At 34.9% G+C, this 22,983-nt stretch overlaps 1 pseudogene across 2 annotated transcripts in view; it reads left to right on the forward strand.

Moving 5' to 3' along the window:
• Positions 1-22,983, forward strand: part of LOC145509217 (protein CFDP2 pseudogene) — an 837,797-nt pseudogene that overhangs the window by 374,740 nt on the left and 440,074 nt on the right. For both annotated transcript variants that reach the window (XR_014055918.1, XR_014055919.1), the window contains one exon: positions 10,524-10,601. The product of XR_014055918.1 is annotated as a protein CFDP2 pseudogene, transcript variant X1 (transcript). The remainder of the gene's footprint in view (positions 1-10,523; positions 10,602-22,983) is intronic.

The raw sequence follows: 22,983 nt of genomic DNA on the forward strand, positions 1-22,983 counted from the left end.
AAATCTATTAGGGCAGATATAGGGAATATGAGAATTTGTGGAAATAAACTTTTAATTCATGGTATATTAGCCAAGGTCTGGTCAAGAGATATAATCATGTCAGTTATTATACTATAGAGATAATTTGCTATAAAGAATTGTTATTAGTTGAAGATCTTAAAATATAGAAATTAAACAATAAGATATTATAGTAAAAGCCACTGCAGAAAAATAGTCATTCCCTTAGGGTGATGGGGACAAAGAAAAGAGATGGGAATTATTAAAACATAAATGTTTTGGGGAGAGCATCCAGAAAACTGGAACTTGGTCCCATTTGAAGGAGATGCTGCTTCCTCACTACAGATGTCTCTGAAGCTGGAGAAAATTCTCTGTGGGGCTGAAAATCAGACCCCTGACAATGAAATATTTCTGACAGCATGTACTGGGTCTGGTTCTGAGTGTTGGAAATACTGCAGACTGGAATCAAGCACCGACTCCTGCTGGTAGAGGCTAAACAAGTTAGCTGGCAAAAGATGTTTTTTTCAGAGTTCTGTCCTCTACTCACAAAGCGGAATGTTGACACTATGGGCTTGAAACTGAGAAACAATACCTTAATACACGCCTAACTTAAAACTTTAGTTTCTGAAGTTTTTATGGATTAGTTCATGTGGGTTCCCTTATAAGCTGTTAAAGAGTTTGAGAGGAGAGGGAAAGCAAAAGGGAACTCAACTGAATCAGTCTACAGATTCTCATGTGGCTTATTGTCTCAAGAAAATCCTTCTTCTATCATTTGACCCTATACTGGGCAGGTGCAGGAAAGATGATCAAAGTATATAAAATGATATGCTAATATACCTTACTTATTTTTCATTCTAAAAGGAATTTCTCTAAATTCTCTTTCAGTTAGGAAGCCTAATGATAGGCAGCCTATAAGGTTATTCCAGACCGGTGAATTGATTCTCTAAAATGCTATGCCCTCTCTTTCCAGTTGTCTGACCAGTTATCTAGGCATCACTGCAACAATCAGAGTATCACTGAATTGGCCTTTTGAAATAAATCAGTTGATGTTACTACATTGCTTAAAATCTGAAGTGGTATACTCCTTTCTATCTAGGATTTATATTTGTCTCATATCAATAAAATAGTTTTTATTTTTCCTTCTGATTTGTATGTATTTACAAGGAGTTGAGTAAAATAATTCATTCAACCTCAATTTTAAATGTATATTTGGCTGTGCTGGGTCTTCGTTGCTCTGTGCGGGCTTTCTCTCGTTGCAGTGAGTGGGGGTTACTCTTGGCCGCGGTGCATGGGCTGCTCATTGACACGGCTTCTTGGCTGCAGAGCACAGACTCTAGGTGCATGGGTTCAACTGTTGTGCTGTGCGGGCTGTAGGGTGTGAGGGCTTCAGTAGTTGCAACACACAGGCTCTGTATTTGTGGCATATTGGCTTAGTTGCTCTGCAGCATGTGGAATCTTCCCAGACTAGGGTTCGAACCCGTGTCTCCTGTATTGGCAGGCAGATTCCTATGCACTGTGCCACCAGAGAAGTACTGTTCAACCAATTTTTAGTGGGCTATTTACTTCCTAAATTATACAAGGTAAAAAAATAATTCCATCAGATAAAGCATTCAAAATTTAAAAGATGTGATTTTTCCAATGGAAAACCAGTGGTTAGAGAAATAATATCCCTTGGTGCATAACAGCTGCAAAATAAACCTTAACTACCCTAATCTTGTATATTTGGAAAGTGAAATGGTCATTGGAAGGAAGGAATGATGGAAGCGAAAGAAAGGAGAAAAGCAAAGAGAGAAAGAAGGAAAGAGAAAGAAAAGTATAGAGGAAGGGAGGGAAAAAGGAGAGGAATTAATTATATTCCTCTTAGAATGATGTAGAAATACTTTGATTAATCTTGAAATCACTAGAATATATCAATTTTGACGTTTCAGGTATCTCAATTATAAAAATGAAATAATATGCTTTTTAAATTTATTTTTTTCTTTCCTGAAATAGCTAAAAAATATTTGGTTTTACTTCATCTAGTTATATGGGTTTCCCTGATGGCTCAGATGGTAAAGAATCCACCTGCAATGTGGGAAACGTGGGTTCAATCCCTGGGTTGGGAAGATCCCTTGGATGAGAGCATGACAACTCACTCGAGTATTTTGGCCTGGAGAATCCCCATGGACCGAGGAGCCTGGCGAGCTATAGACCATGGGGTCACAAAGAGTCGGACACGACTTAGCAACTAAGCACGTCTAGTTATATAAGGGATTTATATATATATATATATATATATATATATATTTATATATCCCTTTACACATATAAGGGATTTATATATATAGTGTATATCTATACAGTCTAAACATAGCTGTATTAATAAGACTAATTATATTCAACTTATTTTATCTTTCTCGTTTCATTTCACTCTTAGTTTGGTTCAGAAGTAGGTTGTAATCTTTATCTCATAGTTACCTAAGTATGTTCTTAGTTGTAGAATATGAATGTGGAAGATTTCAGTTGACAGAATTTCACAATTAGAAACTCAAGATTTTTTTTAAAAATTGTTGAGCATCCTAAAGCTACTTCAACATGAATAAAGTAAATCTTATAGCAAATGTAAAAGGTATGTAATTTAAGTTTGGCCTTTTTTTTAATGTCTAAGGAGAGTATTTTTACACAGTAAGAAATAGTTTCAATTACTTTTTAAGTTAATATTTCAGTTATTATATTTTAAAATATTTTAATTATTTTTCTTGAGCCTCTAAGATTTTTTAAATCTAGCAATTATATAAAATGTAGTTAGTCATTTTACTTGGTTTCAATTTATGTTCAAGTAGCTTATAGATTTGCAAGATTAAAATCTGCTTAAAATTTACCTCTATTTACATACTTAAGCAAATTCACTTAAACATTAATCTACGATCAAAATTTAATTTTTCTGATTATCTTAATCACTTTGATCATCTAACAAGGTAGTATATAGATTATATGAGCAAAATATTCCTGTGTACTTGGGCAGTGCTTGTAAGTGTGATAAACTATAATTGTAAATTGTGTAATAGATTAATTTAACCATTCAATTCAACTTTAAACAGGTATATACACACAGGCAATGACCAAAAATCCATTACTGGATTTATATTACTAACATAAAATACATAAAGCTTTCAATTATATACTAATTTCTTCATCACAGGGTTACAAGTACATTCTTTTAGTGAAGTGAAGCATAGTAGCCATCTCATACCTGCTTTGGCAACTTTGATTTTATACTGCAGTTAATGGCCTATGCTTATCTTTTGAATATCGGTATAACTTCCAGGAAGATTCTACCCAGACTTGATTTTACTATTTTTTATACAGTGCAACTTTTCAAGGAATAAATTTTCTTTCAGCCTGAGTTATTTCACATCCCTTTTCATATCATACAATTTTCCTGTATACTCTTGCTAAATGTGTGTATGTATATTTATATTTATGTTGGGAGTGGTAGAGGTTGATTGTGTGTGGAGAGAGTATGTCAGGGGGGTGCTGAGTAAAATCCCTTTATTCACATCAACATTTATCCAGTCTAATTTGGAACTGTTGTTCACTTACTAAGTCCCATGGACTCTAGCACACCCTATTTCCCTATCCTTCTCTACCTCCCAAAGTTTGCTCAAACTCATGTCCATTAAGTCAGTGATGCCATCCAACCATCTTATCTTCTGTTACCACTTTCTCCTCCTGCCCTCAGTCTTTCCCAGTATCAGGGTCTTTTCCAATGAGTCAGCTCTTCACATCAGGTGAGCAAAGTATCAGGTGGAAAAAAAAAAGAAACTCATCAGGTAAAATTTTAAAGGTGTAATTTTTCTAATGTGAAAGCCAATAATTGGAGAAACATATTTGCATGGGTATAAAAAATTCAATATAACTCTTTACACTGTCCTCAACTTTTTTGTTTGATTGATTGATTTCACCTACTAACATTTTTGCTATCCCATTTAGAAGAAGAACTAGTCACTTGCCATCAGCTAAGTATGATGAGATTTAAACATTGGCTACAATGAGATAAGCACTTAACTTGAATATACCATATTCAGCAATTTCTAGAAATATCTGAAATATGAGAATATACCTATTCTTTAACATATCTTGAGTATCATCATATATTCATGGTTTTTCAAAGAATTATTGTTTTCTTACTTAATTTTAGATGATCATACCTTATTTAGGGAGGCTCCTTTCAGCTGACCCCATTGCATCCCTGAAGGTGTTCTTACTGTCTGGCGGCAACTCAGTTTTCTTGTCCTATCTCTATTTTCCCTGGCTCAGGACAAACTCAAGTCCTAAGAATTTGTCTTATTTTAGGGAAAATAAGGTTATCATTGGGGCATTGTGGATGAATAAAAGATTGTAGCATTAGGTAACACTACTTATTGGGATACCTTGGTATGAGAATTGGAAAATATTATTTATAAAGAGTTATTGTATGCTGTTAAATTAATTTCTTACAGATAGTATTTATCTGAATGTGAAATGTTTTCAACTTCTCTTTTTCTTTTCCGGCCTTCCTTTCTCTCTATTATAGCACCTTATGAACTTTATTATATGAAATATGTGTGTACCTTATAGTACTATATAATTACTTCATGTGGGATATATACCTACTTAGGGCATAGAATCTACATCAGAGGTTCAATTGCCCTTTTCCACTTTTTTGTGTTGTGAGCGTATTTCATTGTTCACCATTGTACCATCCCTTGTTGATGTTTCATTAGATCTGTAGGAAAGTCATATAGTGTATGTTTCAATTTGTCATATTTTAAATGTCTGTTGTAAAATAACAAGTGCATTCTGATTAATTTCTTAGCATGTGATTATAGTTCTAGAGGTTTGAGGGTATGCAGTGCTTAGTTCTCATTAAGCCTTTTAATTTGTCATTATTATTCATCTTTAGTGGTGTCATTTGCCATGAAATATTTTTCTTAAACTGACTTTCCACTATGATAGGTTGATTGACTGTTATTAAATAGCAACATGTTATTTTTTGACTGCTGAAAATTCATTTTCTGAATGAATATTCACTGATACAAAGAAATAGATATAAAGAATTTTCACTAAACTATGCTGAAATCAAACAGTTCTCTGGATGTATAGCCCTGTATATTTGTCATAGAGGATATACTGAGGTGAATAAAATAAGATGTTAATCCAAGAGTCTCCAATTACTTCAATTTCCTTAGTCCACTCCTCTTTTTTTTCCTCCTCTAATTAACACATCAAAACATAAAATGCTGATAATAAAGTAACACAATACAATTAATGCATTGATTGGTCCAATTCCCAAAAAGTTAGAACAGCAAGGTGTGCAAAAATATGATTGCTATAATATTGACATTACTCAAACAGAAAAAAAAATTGATCATGTCCTTTCATCATTTAAAAATATGAAATATAAGGGAAACATCTTATATTGTAATCTAAGACCATATACTCAAGGTTATTACAATCTGTTACCTCTAATTATTTCTGTGTATATTCTGACCATGTTAAACTTTCTTAGCTCTTCATGTTAGCATCCATTGACTGGAAAGCAATTGCCAAACAAAATTGATCACAGTGGTTATGCATATGAAAATAAAATTTACAAGAAAATAAATTATTTTTATAGAACACAAGCATAGTTTTTGCTGGTTTGCCTAATTTTTATATTTTCTAACACAGAAATAATACAGCTGTATTTTCAACTAATTTTAAATTATATTTTTCAAAGTTTATGAAGATTAGACATCTGAAGGATGGCATTTAGTCATCTCAAATTAACTTAAAGATTAATTTTATATACAGCATGGCCAGTTTTTCCATTTTTTGTATTCATTATAAATATAACTGTAATTTTTGTTAAAAAAAGAGTTTAAGAGCAAATATTTATGATAACTCTAGAAATGTCAACTTGAAAAATCTGATGTTAATGAAAGATAGGTAGAGAGAATTTTAAAAGATATGAGATATTATATTAAAATAATAGAAACTATTAGAAAAAATTAAGGGTAAAATAAACATTTTCTATAAAAATTTCAAAGAAAATATTCTGAGATGAAACTCAGAAAATGTACATTTGGAAGTAAAGAACATATTAAAATACTAATAATCATCATGACATCTATTTAACACTTACTAAATGTCAGAAACTTCTCTCTCTTTTATATTATCTCATTTACTCTTCAAATAACCATAGGAATTTTTTTGTTGGGGGTACTTTTTTTCCTATGATTGTAGATGAAATAACTGAGTATTAGAAAGGTTGATTAATATTCTTAGAATCCACGTGAGTGTGGCATTCAGTTGCTCAGTCATGCCCAACTCTGTAGCCCAATGGACTGTGTATCCCACCAAGCTCCTCTGTCCAAGGGATTCTCCAGGCAAGGATACTGGAGTGAGTTGCCATTTCCTACTCCAGGGGATCTTCCTTACCCAGGGATCAAACTCGCATCTCTTGCATATCCTGCATGGACAGGCAGATTCTTTACCATTAGCACCACCTGAGAAGCCTGATAATCTATGACAGAACTGGAATTTAACAATCATGTTTGTTTAGGTTGAAAAATGAGTAGGGGGACTTCTCTGATGGTTCAGTGGCTACAACTCCACGCTCCCAATGCAGGGGGCCCAGATTCGATCCTTGGTCAGGAAACTGGATCTTATATGCTACAACCAAGGCCTGGCACATCCAAAGTAAATAAACGAATGAATGAGTCAACCACAATGGCAATATAGGAGGCTCCAGAACTTTAATGAACTCCCAGGAGTGCACTTGGAAGGTACAGCTGCACTTGGAGCAATTTCTGCAGGGAAATCCAGAAACTAGATGACCACCTACTACACAAGGGACAAATAAAAACATGCACATATTAAAATGGTATGAAAAGCTGAGATACACTCTCACCTTAAACCCCACCCCAGAACACTGGCATACAATAGAAAGGGAATCCCCAATTTTCATCTTCTCCCTGAGGAGCAAAACATTTGGACCACAATATAACACCTCCAACTTGTAGACTCCCACCAAAGTGATAGGCCCCCCAAAATGTATAGCTCTGAAAGCCACCAACTACATGAAGAAGCAATTCCTAACAGCCTAAAAGCACTCACCTTGGCTATTCCCCATGAGCTCAGCATAGAGGGAGCAGGCAAAAATGCCCATCTCCTATTCTTTCCTTGAAAGTGGCCAAACTGCATACATGCCAATTGTCATGACTTACTTTTTATGCAGTTTCTTATAACTGTTCTGGCATGCTTTCTTCATACAGATTTTAGTGGGACAATCCACTAAAATTACAAGGAAGCAAAGTGTACTATTCATGAAATGTGGTCCTTCACCTAACATCTTTATTTGGCCAAAATATCAGTGTTCTTAGTCAAGCCATATCTTTTTTTTTTTTTTTTTTAATTGGAGGCTAATTACTTTACAATATTGAGGTGGTTTTTGCCATACATTGACTTGAATCAGCAACGGGTGCACATGTGTCCCCCCATCCTGAACCCCCCGCCCACCTCTGTCCCCACCTCATCTCTCTGGGTTGTCCCAGAGCACCAGCTTTGAGTGTCCTGCTTAATGCATTGAACTTGCACTGGTCATCTATTTTACATGTGGTAATATACATGTTTCAATGCTTATTCTATCATGCATACTCTGAATTCTTCCTGAATCTCGACAACTAGGGCTCTTGCATTTTCCTAGATTGCTGTATTGACTGTGCTTCCCTGGTAGCTCAGCTGGTAAAGAATCCACCTGCAATGCAGGAGACCCAGGTTGGATTCCTGGGTCAGGAAGATCTCCTAGAGAAGGGATAGGCTACCCACTCCAGTATTCTTGGGCTTCCCTTGTGGCTGAGATGGTGAAGAATGCACCTGCAATGTGGGAGACCTGGGTTCAATCCTGGGTTGAGAAGATCCCCTGGAGGAGGGCATGGTAACCCACTCCAATAGTCTTGCCTGGAGAATCCCCATAAACAGAGGAGCCTGGCGGGCTACAGTCCATGAGGTCGCAAAGAACTTGCTTTATTGATTAATAAACATTAAATGTATATATTAATTTATATATTAAGTTAAATATTAAGTTTATACATGGGTTTTAATACTGGACAAAATATTAATCTGAAGCTTTGATAACAAAAGAATATAATTTTTCTCCAGTCAGTTAGAAATATGATTGAGGAAAAATGCAAAAGATGAAGGAAGAATTATGACTTGTAACTTTTGACAAAAGGACCGACTTGTACATTAATATCGGATGAGGGGGCTGGATATCTAGGATTTTGCCTTTCAGAACTGTAGTTTTGGACCAGATTCTATAATTTGGAGGCCACTACTTACTTTCCAGGTGTTTCATTTCCAGCCCTTTCTGCACATGAATTTTGCATGTCATTGTTGATATAATTTCATGTTTGTTTACTTCCTTCTTGGAATGTTTTATATGGTGTATTTTCCTGATTATCTTCAACTTTATTCAAGTCAGGCATCAACACCTATGGTACCATGATTTAGTAAAATCTCTCTTTGTTTATGCATCTACAGTTTATCAGTATCAATCAGCATCTTATTTTATTGTTAATTTGACTTTAATTTGACTCACTTGCTCGAACGAAATCCTTGAAAGTATATGGCCTATTAAAATCACATCTGTAATTTTTCTGCCTTGTTCAGAGCCAAATAAACCTCCCATAATGTGAAATTACTAAATCACAATTTTAGAGATACTTGTCAAACAAATATATAGTAGTTATTATATTCAAGCCATCCTTGTAGATGTGATAATCTTTAGTTTTAATCTATAAGGAATCTTCAAGGAACTTACAACACAGTCTCTGTCTTAAAGGACTTTATGACATAGGGAGAAAATATCAGTTAAATAACTGTAAGAAATGTATAGTAGATATGATGCCCAGGGTCTACTGGAATAGTTGTGAGAATTCAGAAATTAAAGAAAAGGAAGAAGTCATTTTCACCTAAAGTGATAATAAGAGGTTTCATGGAGAAGGTGCCAGTCTCTAAATATGAGCCAGTCCATAAAACACATACAGAATTTGAAGGTGAAACTTGGGATAATGTGGGTATAAAAGCAAAATAGGGATTGACATAGGCAAATGTATTGAGGTATAAATGTATAAAGGTCAGTGCCACAGTGTGACTGACAGTTTTGCTAAAGATTGGTCTACAAAAAGGGGAGTTAGATCAGTTAATGTCACAACAGAGAACTGACAGTCTTTATTTTAAAGGCAATAGATTTTGGAAGTGGAAGTGATGAGACTAAAGAGGTGTTATAAAACAAGTAATGCTCAGGACTTGTTGAAGGAAAAGGAGGCAGGCAGCTAGAATAATTTAGTTGCAAAGTGTGAACAAATAAATTATTTACAAGACAAGCAGCAGTGGAAATGTAACCATAAGGATAAGCACACAGTTATCAGTTCCTTCTTAGAAGCGGTAATTCACAATAAACCTATAGAAATTCTCAGTTTCAACTGGGTTGAACTAAAATAAGAACACTTTATCACCCTTCTGAAGGAAGCATATTTCCAAGTCAGATGTTATATTTATTTTAAAACATTTTATTGATTTTCTTGTTTCCAGAACTATTTAAAGTTCACAGGAAAATTAAGGGGAAAGCATGGAGATTTACCAAATAATCCCAGCTCCTACATATTCACAGCTTCCCCAATTATCAACCTCCCTCACCAGAGTAGAACGTTGGTTACAGTGGGTAACTCTACATGCTGCTGCTGCCGTTAAGTCGCATCAATGGCAACCAACTCTGTGCGACCCCATAGATGGCAGCCCACCAGGCTCCTCTGTCCCTGGGATTCTCCAGGCAAGAATACTGGAGTGGGTTGCCATTTCCTTCTACAACCCTACGTGGACATATCATAATCACCCAAAGTCCATAGTTTACATTATGTATCACTCTTATTGTTGTACCTTCTCTGAGTTTTAACAAATGTAATATGACATCAATATGGTATCATACTGAGTATTTTTACTGCTCTAAAAATCCTCTATGCTCGCTCTGTTCATCCCTTACTCCAGGGAACCATATATCTCTTTCTGTACTATTTCCATAGTTTTCCCTTTTCTAAAATATGTAAATAGAGTCAAACGTATGTAGCCCTTTCAGACAGCCTCCTTTCACTTAGTAATGTGCGTTTAAAATCCCCCCATATCTTCTCGTGCCTTGATAGCTCATTTTATTTTCAGCACTGAATACTTTTGCAGTATCTGAATAAATAAATAAATACTTTTTGCAGTATTTATCCATTTATTTAGGATAAATAAATAAATAAGATGGAGGCCATCTTAGTAGCTTCCAAGTTTTTGTGATTATCAATGAATTACTAAAATCACTATAAACATCATTGTACAGGTTTTTGTGTAGACATATTTTCAACTGCTTTGTGTGAATACACAAGAGTTTGATTGCTAGATCCTATGTTAAGTGTATGTAGTTCTGCAAGAAATTACCAAACTGCCTTCCAAAGTGACTGTATTATTTTGAATTTCCACAGCAATGAGTGAGAGATCCTGCTGCTCCACAAGTAGCAATGGGGTGTTGTCAGTGTTCTGGTGTTTGGCCATCCTAATAGGTAGGTAATGGTATTTCACTGATGCTTTATTTTGAAATGTCTTGATGACACATATATCATCTTTTCATATGCTTATTTGCCACCCATAGATCTTCTTTAGTGAGGTGTCTGTTAAGGTCTTTGCCCCCCTCCCCTTTTTTTAGATTGGGTTGTATCCTTGTTGTTAAGCTTTAAGAGTCTTTTATATGTTTCTAATAACTACCCTTATCAGATGTGTCTTTGTAACTTTACTTTTTTCCAGTCTATAGCTTATTTATTCTCTTTCCTTGGTTTTACATAGGGCAGAGTTTTTAATTTTAATGAAGTACAATTTATCAGTTATTTCTATTGTGGATTATACTTTTGATGCTGTATCTAAAAAGTCATTGCCATACCCAAGTTTATCTAGGTTTCTGTCTTTATTATCTCATAGCAGTTATATTTTTTGTGGTTTTCATCTATAATCCATTTTAGTTAATTTTTGTGAAAGGTGTAAGATCTCTGTCCAGATTCATTTTTCTTTGCATGCTGATGTCCAATTAAGTAGCAAGTATGTTCTTATCTAGGCTGAATATATAGCAGTTTTTGCTGTTACATAATCTCAACTAGTTTGCTCAAGGAGAATGTCTTTATAATGTCAAATTTTCAGTCTTAACCAATAAAGATTCATAGAAGATCAAGCATTCCCCTCTGTCTCCCAATATAAAGAGGGCTCTGTTTATGTCAAAGTCCATATACATGAACTCAAAATGTATGTTGTTTTCAAAGAGTGAGAAGGCTTTTAAATTTCATTTTTACATATGGATAATCATATCACAATGGCAATCCTGCAGTCTTTTATAGCTTTAGTTTTTACTGATCATTCAGGGGTGTTTATACCAAATATAAAAACCAAAAGCCCTTTGTTAATAGACAGACATAGGACAACTTTATATTAGAGTTGTGTGCTATAGTTAGCTATAAAATCCTTTTTTAACTGAAGTTTTTATAAGATAATTGCAGTTTTTTTAAGGAATTTTAAGAAATAGTGAAGTTTCATGGGTTTCTTAACTTAGTTTCCCCCCATAGTGATATCTTGAAAAACTATAATATATTATCACAACCTAAATATTAACATGAAGCAATTGACCAATATTATTCAGGTTTCCCAATTTTAATAGTACTTATGGTTATGCGTGTTCTACATAATTTTATAAAGTGTATGGGCTTCCCTGGTGGCTCAGACAGTGAAGAATCCACCTGCAATGTGGGAGACCTGGGTTGGGAAGATCCCCTGGAGAAGGAAATGGCATCCCACTCTAGTATTCTTTCCTGGAGAATCCCATGGACAGAGGAGCCTGGCAGGCTATAGGCCATGGGGTTACAAAGAGTTGAACATGACTGAGCTACTATACACAGCACAGGTTTATTTACCTTCCCCCATATTCAATCACCACTAGATCTTTGGTGTTGCCCTGCTATAAAGATACCTACTGCTCTCCCATCAGGCCCTCCTTCTCCCTCACCTAGAATTTTACCCTCTACCAACCATTAATCTGTTCTCCATTTCTAAAATTTTGTCTTTTCAAGAATGAAATTACTGGAAGCATAGATGAACATTTTGAAGATGGCTGTTTTCATTTAGTTTAATTCCCTTGAGATTCATCCAAATTGTTATTTGTATCAGAAGTTCATTCTTTGTATGGATATGTCATAGATTGTTTAAATATTATCCCTTGAAAAACATCTGGGTTGTTTCCAGTTTTTCCCCTTTTACAAATAAAACTACTGTAAACACTCATGTCTGCACCTTTGTATGAACACAAGTCTTTGTTTTTCTGAAATAAATGCCTAAGAATGCAATTGCTAGGTCATATTGTACTTATGTGTTGAAATTTTAAGAAACAACCAAGTTATTTTCCAGATTGGCTGTGCTGTTTTACATCCTCAACATCAATGTATAAGTAATCTAGCAGCTTCACATCTTTACTCACATGTGTAATTTATATGTATAATTACTTAAATATGTAGAGATTTATTTCAACTAAATAACCAGAAGATAACCCAATTTATAATTTACAGAAACATTTTTATATATGATTTACTAAAGAAGATATATGGATGGCAAATAAGCACACAAAATGATCAGCCTTCTTAGCTATTAGGAAAATACACATTTAAACAGCAAAGAGTTGCTATTACATACCCACTAGGAATAGCTTAAAAGAAACTTTCTTGTGTTGCTAGGGGTCTGGTATAACTGGAACTCTGATACCTTGCTGATGGAACATAAATTCATACCTATTTTGGAAAATAGGTTGATTGTTAAAAATACAAGTATAAATATGCACCACCTAGTTATTCCACTCCTAGATATCAACCCAAGAGAAAAACGATATGTCCATACAAAGATATGTCTGTAAATCTTCATTGAAGCTTTTGATAATAGTCACAAAACTTAAAATGATCCAAATATCCAATGATAAGTAAATAGAGAAACTATGGTGTCCACACACAAGCTAACTGATACATATCACAACATGGATAGATCTCCATCTTGTGTTGAATGCAAGAAGTTAAAGTACATAATGTATGATTCTATGCATATTAAATTCTGTAAAAGTGAGCTTAATCTCTAATTAACAAAAAACAGTTTATGTGTCACATGGGAAACTGGGAGTAGGAAACGGTGAGTGTAAGAAATTAAAAGTGAGTGAAAGTCGCTCAGTCGTGTCAGACTCTTTGCGACCTCATGGACTATACTATACAGTCCACGGAATTCTCCAGGCCAGAATACTGGAGTGGGTAGCCTTTCCCTTCTCCAGCAGATCTTCCCAACCCAGCGATCGAACCCAGGTCTCCCACATTGCAGGTGGATTCTTTACCAGCTGAGCCACAAGGGAAGCCCAAGAATACTGGAGTGGGTAGCCTATCCCTTTACCAGTGGATCTTCCCAACCCAGAAATTGAACTGGGTCTCCTGCATTGTAGGCAGATCAGCTGAGCTATCAGGGAAGCCCGAGGATTGTGATAGAACTTTGTCTGTGATGTGTTTGTTAGTTTTCTTGATTGTGCTGATGACATCATTGATACATACATAGGCCATCAAATTGTGACTTAAATTTATACAGTTTATTTTAATGAGACCTCTAATGGTGAAACAAGAAAAAAACTAAAATGGAAGACGTAAAATATTTCTCATGGTATTTGGTCTATAGCTACGTAACTAAAATCTATTATTTCTTCTTAATTCTCCTATACCTGTCTCACCAACACGTGTAACACCTACCAGAAATCCTGCTTCTGTCTTGAGGCTCTAAACTCACTGTTATTTAGAATTTATTTGTTGTTAAAATCTAGTAATATAATTTATGAAAATATTATGTTCAAAGAAGTGAATTTCCCTACCCCCAATCAAGGATTTAGCAAGTATTATCTTTGCTCAAGAAACTGTTATTCAAAAAATTTGAACATTAACAAAACATTTATCCTTTATTTGTATAATGTCATATACCACAGTAATAGATTTGCATATGTTGAACTATCCTTATATCCCAGGGATTAAGTCTTACTTGGTAATGGAGTATGAGCATTTAAATATGCAGTGTGATTTGGTTTGGTCATTTTGGTAAGAATTTTTACGTGTATATTCATCTGAGTTATTGGCCTGTATTTTTTATATATCTTTATATATCTGTATTTTATTATATATCTTTGTCTGACTTTGATACCAGGGTAATATGTTAGTTGCTCAGTTGTGTCCAAATCTTTGTGAACCCATGGACTGTAGTCTACCAGTTTCCTCTGTCCATGGAATTTTCCAGTGGGTTGGAATTTGGAGTGAGTTGCCTTTCCCTTCTCCAGGGGATCTTCCCAATCCAGTTATCAAACCCATTATCCTGCATTGCAGGCAGAGTCTTTACCATCTCAGCCACTAGGGAAGCCCCAGTGCTGGCCTACAAAAATGAGTTTGGAGATGTTTTCTGTTCTTCAAAAATTTTGAAAGAGTTGCTAAGGATTTATGTTAGTCATTCTTTAAATCCTTGGGGGAATTCACTAGTGAAGTTACCTGGATCTGGATTTTCATTTGTTAGTGGAGGAGTTTCGAGTTCAGTAAATTTGCAAAATATAAATCAATATATAAAAATCATTGTATACACTAACAACAAATTATCAAAAAATGAATTAATAAACAATTCCATTTATTATAGCATAAAAAGAACAAAATGCTTTGATATAAACAAAACCAAGAAAGGCCAAGACCTGTACACTGAAAATGTCAAAATACTGCTGAAAGACATTAAAGAGGACAAAAGTAAATGCAAAAAGAAAACCCTATGTCCCGGAATTAAGAACTTATATTGTTAAAAATCTATTCTACAAAAAAAATGATATTATGATTCAAGGAAAATTCTATCAAAATCCCAATGAAATCTTTTATAGAAATAGTAAAAAAAAAAATACTAAGTTTCATATAAAACCCATGAGTTTTGAAAGCAATTTTGAGAAAGAAGAACAAAGAAGGAGGCATTATACTTCTTGTTCATATGTATTACAAAGTTATAATAATGAAAATAGCATGGAGCTGGCATAAAAATAGACAACTAGACCAATGGAACACAATAGAGAGCCCAGAAATAATCCCGCACATGTAAGGTCAACTGTTCTTCAATAAGGAATTCAAGAATGCACAATGGAGAAAGGATAGTCCCTTAAATAAATGGTGTTGAGAAAACTGGAAGTCCACATGCAAAAGAATGAAATCAGACCTCTGTTTTAAACCATAAACAGTAACTTAAAATGGATTAAAATTTAAACATAAGACCTGAAACTGTAGAGTTCTAGAGGAAGAGTGCCTGAAAATCTATGGGTGGAGGTTCATGACATTATACAGGAGGCAGTGATCAAAACCATTTCCAAGAAAAGATGCAAAAAGGTTGTCTGAGGAGGCCTTACAAATAGCTGAGGAAAAAAAGAGAAGCAAAAGACAAAGGAGAAAAGGAAAGATGTAACCATACAAATACAGAATTCCAAAGAATAGCAAGGAGAGATAAGAAAGCCTTCCTCAGTGGTCAATGCAAAGAAATAGAGGAAAACAACAGAATGGGAAAGACTAGAGATCTCTTCAAGAAAATTAGAGATACCAAAGGAACATTTCATGTAAAGATGGGCTCGATAAAGGACAGAAATGGGCTCGATAAAGGACCTAACAGAAGCAGAAGATATTAAGAAGAGGTGGCAAAAATACACAGAAAACTATACAAAAGAGACCTTCATGGCCCAGATAACCATGATGGTGTGATCACTCACCTAGTCAGACATCCTGGAATGTGAAGTCAAGTAGGCCTTAGGAAGCATCACTACAAACAAAGCTAGTAGAGGTGATAGAATTCCAGTAGAACTATTTCAAATCCTAAAAGATGATGCTGTAAAAGTGTTACACTCAATATACCAACAAATTTGGAAGATTCAGCAGTGGCCACAGGACTAGAAAAGGTAAACTTGCATTCCAGTCCCAAAGAAAGGCAATGCCAGAGAATGTTCAAACTACCACACAATTGCACTCATCTCGCACGCTAGCAAAGTAATGCTCAAAATTCTCCAAGCCAAGCTTCAACAGTACATGAACCATGAACTTCCAGATGTTCAAGCTGGATTTAGAAAAGACAGAGGAACCAGAGATCAAATTGCCAACATCTGCTGGATCATCGAAAAAGCAAGAGAGTTCCAGAAAAATATCTACTTCTGCTTTATTGACTATGCCAAAGCCTTTGACTGTGCGGATCACAACAAACTATGGAAAATTCTGAAAGAGATGGGAATACCAGACCATCTTACCTGCCTCCTGAGAAATCTGTGTGCAGGTCAGGAAGCAACAGTTAGAACTGGACATGAAACAACAAACTTGTTGCAATTAGGGAAAGGAGTACATCAAGGCTGTCTATTGTCACCCTGCTTATTTGATTTATATGCAGATTACACCATGCAAAATGCTGGGCTGCATGAAGCACAAGCTGGAATCAAGATTGTCGGAGAAGACTCTTGAGAGTCCCTTGGACTGCAAGGAGATCAAACTAGTCAATCCTCAAGGAAAACAGTCCTGAATATTCATTGGAAGGACTGATGTTGAAGCTGAAACTCCAATACTTTGGCCACCTGATGTGAGGAACTGACTCTTTGGAAAAGACCCTGATGCTGGGAAAGATTGAAGGCAAGAGAAGAATGGTACGAAGAGGATGAGATGGTTGGGTGGCATCACCGACACTATGGACATAAGTTTGAACAAGCTCTGGGAGTTGATGATGGACAGGGAAGCCTGGCATCCTCTATTCATGGGGTCACAAAAAGTCATACATGGCTGAGCAACTGAACTGAACTGAACTGAGAGGAAGACCTAGAAAAAGCTTCATTTTAGTTGTTTGCACTGATTTATTTAACATGCCACCAAAACCACAAGCAACAAAACCAAAATAAAGTGACACTACACCAAACTAGTCTGTGCATACGAGGGAAATTATTGACAGAGTTAAAAGACCACCTATAGAATGGGTGAAAATATTTCACACAAGAGGTTGATTTCCCAAATATGTAAGAAACTGCCACAACTCAATAGCAAAAACTCAAATAACCTGATTTTAAAGTGCTAAAATACTTGACAAGTGTTTCTACAAAGAAGACATACAAGTGTCCAACAGGTATAGAAAAATATTCTCCACATAACCATCAGAGAAATACAGATCAAAACCCCAATGAGATACCCCTCATTTCACTTTAGGACAGTTATTAGGAGAAAAAAGATATTAAGAATTGTTGGTGAGTCTGTGAAAAAAATGGAACCTTTCTACACTGTTGCTAAGAAAGTAAAATGATGCAGCTGTTATGGGAATAGTATGATGTTTTCTCAAAAATTAAAAACAGAACGATCATATGATTTAGCTATCGCACTTTGGGACTTTTTATATTCAAAAGAATTTATGTCAGGATCTGAAAGAGATATCAGCACTCAGAAATTCATTGCAGCAAGTTTTCACAATAGCTAAGATACGGAAACAACCTGAATGTCCATAAATGGGTGAATGGATAAAGAAAATGTCCATACATTCAGTGGAATATTATTTAGCCTTAGCAAAGACAGTACAACATGGTACAATATGGATTAACCTGGACAACTTTATGCTAAGTAAAATAAGTTAATCACAGAAAGGCATATGTGCATGATCCAATTAAACAGTATCTAAAATAGTCAAACTTATAGAAACAAGTGAAGTGAAGTGAAGTCAGAGTTGCTCATCGCATCTGACTCTTTGTGACCCCATGGACTGTCCATGGAATTCTCTAGGCCAGAACACTGGAGTGGGTAGCTTTTCCCTTCTCCAGGGGATCTTCCCAACCCAGGGATCGAACCCAGATATCCCACATTGCAGGCGGATTCTTTACCAGCTGAGCTACAAGGGAAGCCAAGAAGAATGGTAATTTATAGGGGATGTGGGGAAAGAGAAATGGGGAGTTGCTTTTCAACAAGTATGTATTTTCAGTTATGAGGTTCCCTGGTGTCTCAGTGGTAAAGAATCCTCTTGAGTCAATCCTGGAAATGCAGGTTCACTCCCTGGATTGGGAAGATCCCTTGAAGAAGGAAATGGCAAGCCAATGTAGTATTCTTGCCTGGGAAATCCCATGGACTGAGGAGCCTGTTGTACTATAATCCATGGGGTCACAAAAAGAGTTTGACACCATTTAGGGACTAAACAACACTAACAATTTCAGTTATGCAAAATGAAAAAATTCTAGCCATCTGCTACATTGTACCTATAGTAAATACTGTACAATGTACATAAATATTTGTTTATAGATTTCATGTTAAATATTCTTACTATGTTAAGTCACTTCAGTCGCGTCCGACTGTGAGACCCTACAGACTGCAGCCTGCCAGGCTCCTCTGTCCATGGGGATTCTCTGGACAAGAGTTCTGGAGTGCATTTCCATGCCCTCCTTTAGGAGACCTTCCAACCCAGGGATCAAACCTGTGTTTCTTACGTCTCCCACATTGGCAGGCAGGTGCTTTACCAATAGTGCCACCTGGGAAGCCTGAGTATTCTTACAAAATATACACACACAAACACACAAAATAATGTAAAGAACATTTAGTCATGATTATAAACTTTTTGTTAGGAGTATGAAAAAATTGCATCTTCATTTAAAGAATATTGCTTTTCTAAATTTGATTTTGGAAGAAATATGCAATATAAGTAAGTTTTCCTTTAGCAAGTTAGTATGCTCTTTTAGCAATTCAACTAAAAGATGAAGGAATTAAATTTGAAATTATGCCTTACTCTGAAATAATAATCAAAAATTTGGTGACACATACATCAAGATGGTCATTGAATGCTGCTATTGTTCTTCTTAATAGTAAACTTTTCAGTAACAAAATATTAGTCATGGTTATAATTAATTCATACAAATTTTAGTTTGAGCAGTACAGTAAAAATTGATGATTACTAGAATTTATGAAGTAAGGAATTTGACTAGTTCTCTGCTACACATTAATTGGCAAGAGAGGAACTGGAGATTATTCAGAAAAGAGATCAGTAGTAATTAATGGACTGAAAAATAGCATATATAGGGGGAAGTTGAAGAATGTAAAACTTTTAAATAAAAATAGCATACATAGGGGAAAGCTGAAGAATGTAAAACTGTTTTAAATGAAGTAGAAAACTAGAAAATTACTAAATAACCATCCATAAGACCAAAACTTCAGTGATGGTTAGAAAATTAAGTCTCCATTAAGAAAGTCTTTTTTTTTTTTTTTCCACTTTGGGTTTTTAAGAGAAAAAATTTTCCTTAAATGAACTTTGAAATATTAAGTAAGCTTATTAAAGTGGGAAGTTATAGCAGTGCTTTCTTTTGAGAATTATAATAAAGAACAGAATACATTCTCATTTTTTCTGAAGGCTGTTTATAAATAGCAAAGGAGGGAATGGGTGACATTATCAGTGATCTTTCCATTCTTAAGGTTCTGTGATGTTCAGTTTATTCAATCATGCTGAAGTTGGAAAGTTCATTTCTGTGTCATCAACTGGGGAAATAACTGTATTAACTGATAGATTTTTCTCCCTTCAAATTGTTTTTTTCCCAAGTGATTTTCCAGTTTTATATGATATTACTGTCTGAGCCGTTACAACAATCTTGCAGATATAAGGTCAATTGACGACATTATGTTTGACTCTAGAGTGTTTGAGAACATTATTTTTAAGAAAAATATCAGAGTGTACATTTTGATCTGCTTCTCTAAATTATCTTATTAATGTACATTTTAGCGTAACAATTTGCAAATAATTTTGATGATGAGGTTTTATCATCAAATATCATTTGATGAATAACATTTGACTATTAAATAGTATTTATGGATATATAATATTTTAAACCAGTTCTTATATAGGGTATTCAAACTTTTTAACATAAACATTTCTGCAATGTATGTTTTTATACATTAATATTTTTTTCTGCCTTGCTCCGCTATTTTGAATTATGTTCTTTAGCAGAATCTTTAATAGACATTGTTTGGTCAGAATCCTTTAACACTTTGCAGATTCTTTGGAAATATTGCCAAAATGCTTTCTAGAAATTTGAGTCAATTGCCCAACAATATATTTCCCATTTATATAAATTCTTTCAAATGTATATTCTCATATAACAACGCACAACTTTGCTAATTTGAAAAGCGAATTATTTTCTTGTTATGTTTTAGAGTGTTAGTGAAAGACAATCTGTTGGCAATTAACTATTATTTTAATGGGATTACCATTGTGAAACACCACAGGTTCAAAACTAACCAATAAAGTATTTGTACACATATATGTTAGTATAAGATGCCACCTGGAAATCACCAAATGAATTTCTGAGATTTATGAGAAAGACTTCTTCAACACTGTTATCTTAGTTATATATCAGATAGTCATCACATAATGTAATGATATGAAGAAATGTGGCAGCTGTCATAATCATATTGAAAAGATAAGCACTTCCATGTAAAAGGAAGGAAAGACCTAACTAACACAGCAAAGCAAAAATGATCTTTCATTTGGTATGTAAGAGAATGGAGCATCCATTCAAGACTGCCATCCTTTCACACTCTTTAGACATATGAGAACCTCTCTTGATGTTCACAGGATTTCTTTTATGTTCCATCTCAAACCTTTAATTTGTACTGGAAATCCTTCTTTCTTAGTCTCCTTTACATTTAAAGAAATTTTTTGCAGAACAAAACTTATTCCCCCGATTTATGATAAGAAAATCTAGAAGTGTGTTAGCACTCAATTCAAGAGTCAGAAACACAATTTGAACCAGATCAAGCAAAAATGGGTAATATGTTGAAATAAATTGCCAAACTACAGAAAGATAAGGGTGAAGATGGGTTTAGTGATAAATAAACCTTTGACAGTTACATAATCAAATCATCTTCATCATTTTTCTCTGCCCCACCTTGGTACTTTCCTACCAAAAAGATAAGGGTGAAAAAGGGGTAGAAACCATTCAGCTGATTCTTGTGTTTACACACTTTTTCAAAGAGGTAAGTAAAATTTTTTTGTCCAGTCTCTGCTTGGAAAACGTGATTAATATTATTTAATATTATTTTTTGTAAGGGAAATAATAGTTTCATTCTGATTCTAGAAAATTTGAACAGCAGTAGACTAACAGAGGCATAAAGCAATTGATCATATCAACAAATATCTTAATTTGAATTGAGAACTATCTACTATGAATCACATCCAAATAAATTCAGCAATTTGTGTAGTATAGGAAGAAAATACAGTTGGTTTTCTAGTGCTATCACTGTACTACAAAATATCTTCTGGTGTTCACCAAAGTGTTGCTTATTACCAAATCTAATGTTCACAAGCATTTTTCATCTACATTATGTTCATGAACCATTAATAGTTTTGTCCAGTATTAAAGTTGTATCCTTCCTTGATTTACTAGGTCATATTATGAATATCTCCTATTTCTCTATTCTTTTATTTTCTGTGTAATTATTTCCTGACACAGCACTTGGAATTGTAGGGCTCCCTAAGGCTATAACATCATATATTCCTCTGTAGTCAGTCCTGTGGTGGTTCTCCTTGTTTCCAGCATCTTCAATACTCAATATATGCAAATACCACTGACGCAAAGCCACTACTGTGTCAAACATAGTTTTTTTCCTCTTAAATTGCATTTTCTAGCCTCCTGAAGGAAGCTGAGTCAAATCTACAGGGCCATGTTGGACATAATATTCACCAATTCCTATCTGTCCCCTGAAAACATCCAGTATACTTTCCACAGGCTCTTTCTTCCCTGGCTGCTAAACTTATGTTGTTTATGAAGTGGATGGTTTCATAGCCCTAGAAGAGGATGAGATAAAAATAGCCTAAGTCTTTGAAGGAGTGTGAGAGCAGATTCTACTTAAAACCGACCCACCTCCCATCCTTCCAACATGGTTGTCCATTGTTGTTTCGTTGCTAAGTTTGTCTGACTCTTTTGTGACCCCATGGACTGTAGCCCGCCAGGCTCCTTGTCCATGGGATTCTCCAGGCAAGAATACTGGAGTGGGTTGCCTTTTCCTTCTCCAGGGGATCTTCCCAAACGAGGGGTCAAACCCGCATCTCCTGCACTGCAGGTGGATTCTTTGCCACTAAGCCTCCTGTGAAGCTCTCCAACATTAAAGTCAGCCATGAGAAAGAAACAAATAGTTACCATTTGAAGATGCTACACGTGGGGCTTGTTTGATGCAGCAGTCTATCCTGTCTTTACAGTATCTCAGACTTTATTTTTAACTCTGATCTTTTCTCTTCTATCCATATTTCCAGTTTTTTTGTGGATATCTTTAACTTCTTATTTTCTTGGTTCTGAATATTAAGTGATAGCTTTTTTCTCCTTAATAACTAGCTCTTTTTCTTAACTCCTGTACTTACAAGAGTCCAGAAGTACTCCTGTACAGAAGTACAGGAGTACAGAACATAACTATTATTATATTTCAATAACAAATTATTTCCATAAATGTGCACCATTTTTCATTTCAGGGCTTTTGTATTTTCATCAGTGAATCTTTAATAACTGGAACAATGGATGATACACAGTAGGTGCTTGATAGATATTTTCAAATGATTGAACACATTTTTAAGAATTACTTCTTCTGAAGAGGCAACCTTAAAAAATCAAGCATCTTTAGATATTTCTTTAACTCTTTGTAGAAAATTCATAAATCTGACAGATCATAGAGCATCTAAATTATTCAGATTTATTTCATCTCTCTATCCCTTCCCTTCTTCACTAATTCCCATTAATTCATATAAATGATAACTTATCTATAATTATGCAAAATGCTTTACTTTTCTCCCTGCGTACTATCACGTGTTATAGGCTATCCCATATGTCATTTTGAGATCAGA

The sequence above is a fragment of the Giraffa tippelskirchi genome, chromosome 1 (assembly GCF_054371585.1).
Source record: "Giraffa tippelskirchi isolate mGirTip1 chromosome 1, T2T-mGirTip1v1.2.pri, whole genome shotgun sequence".
Classification (NCBI taxonomy): domain Eukaryota; kingdom Metazoa; phylum Chordata; class Mammalia; order Artiodactyla; family Giraffidae; genus Giraffa; species Giraffa tippelskirchi.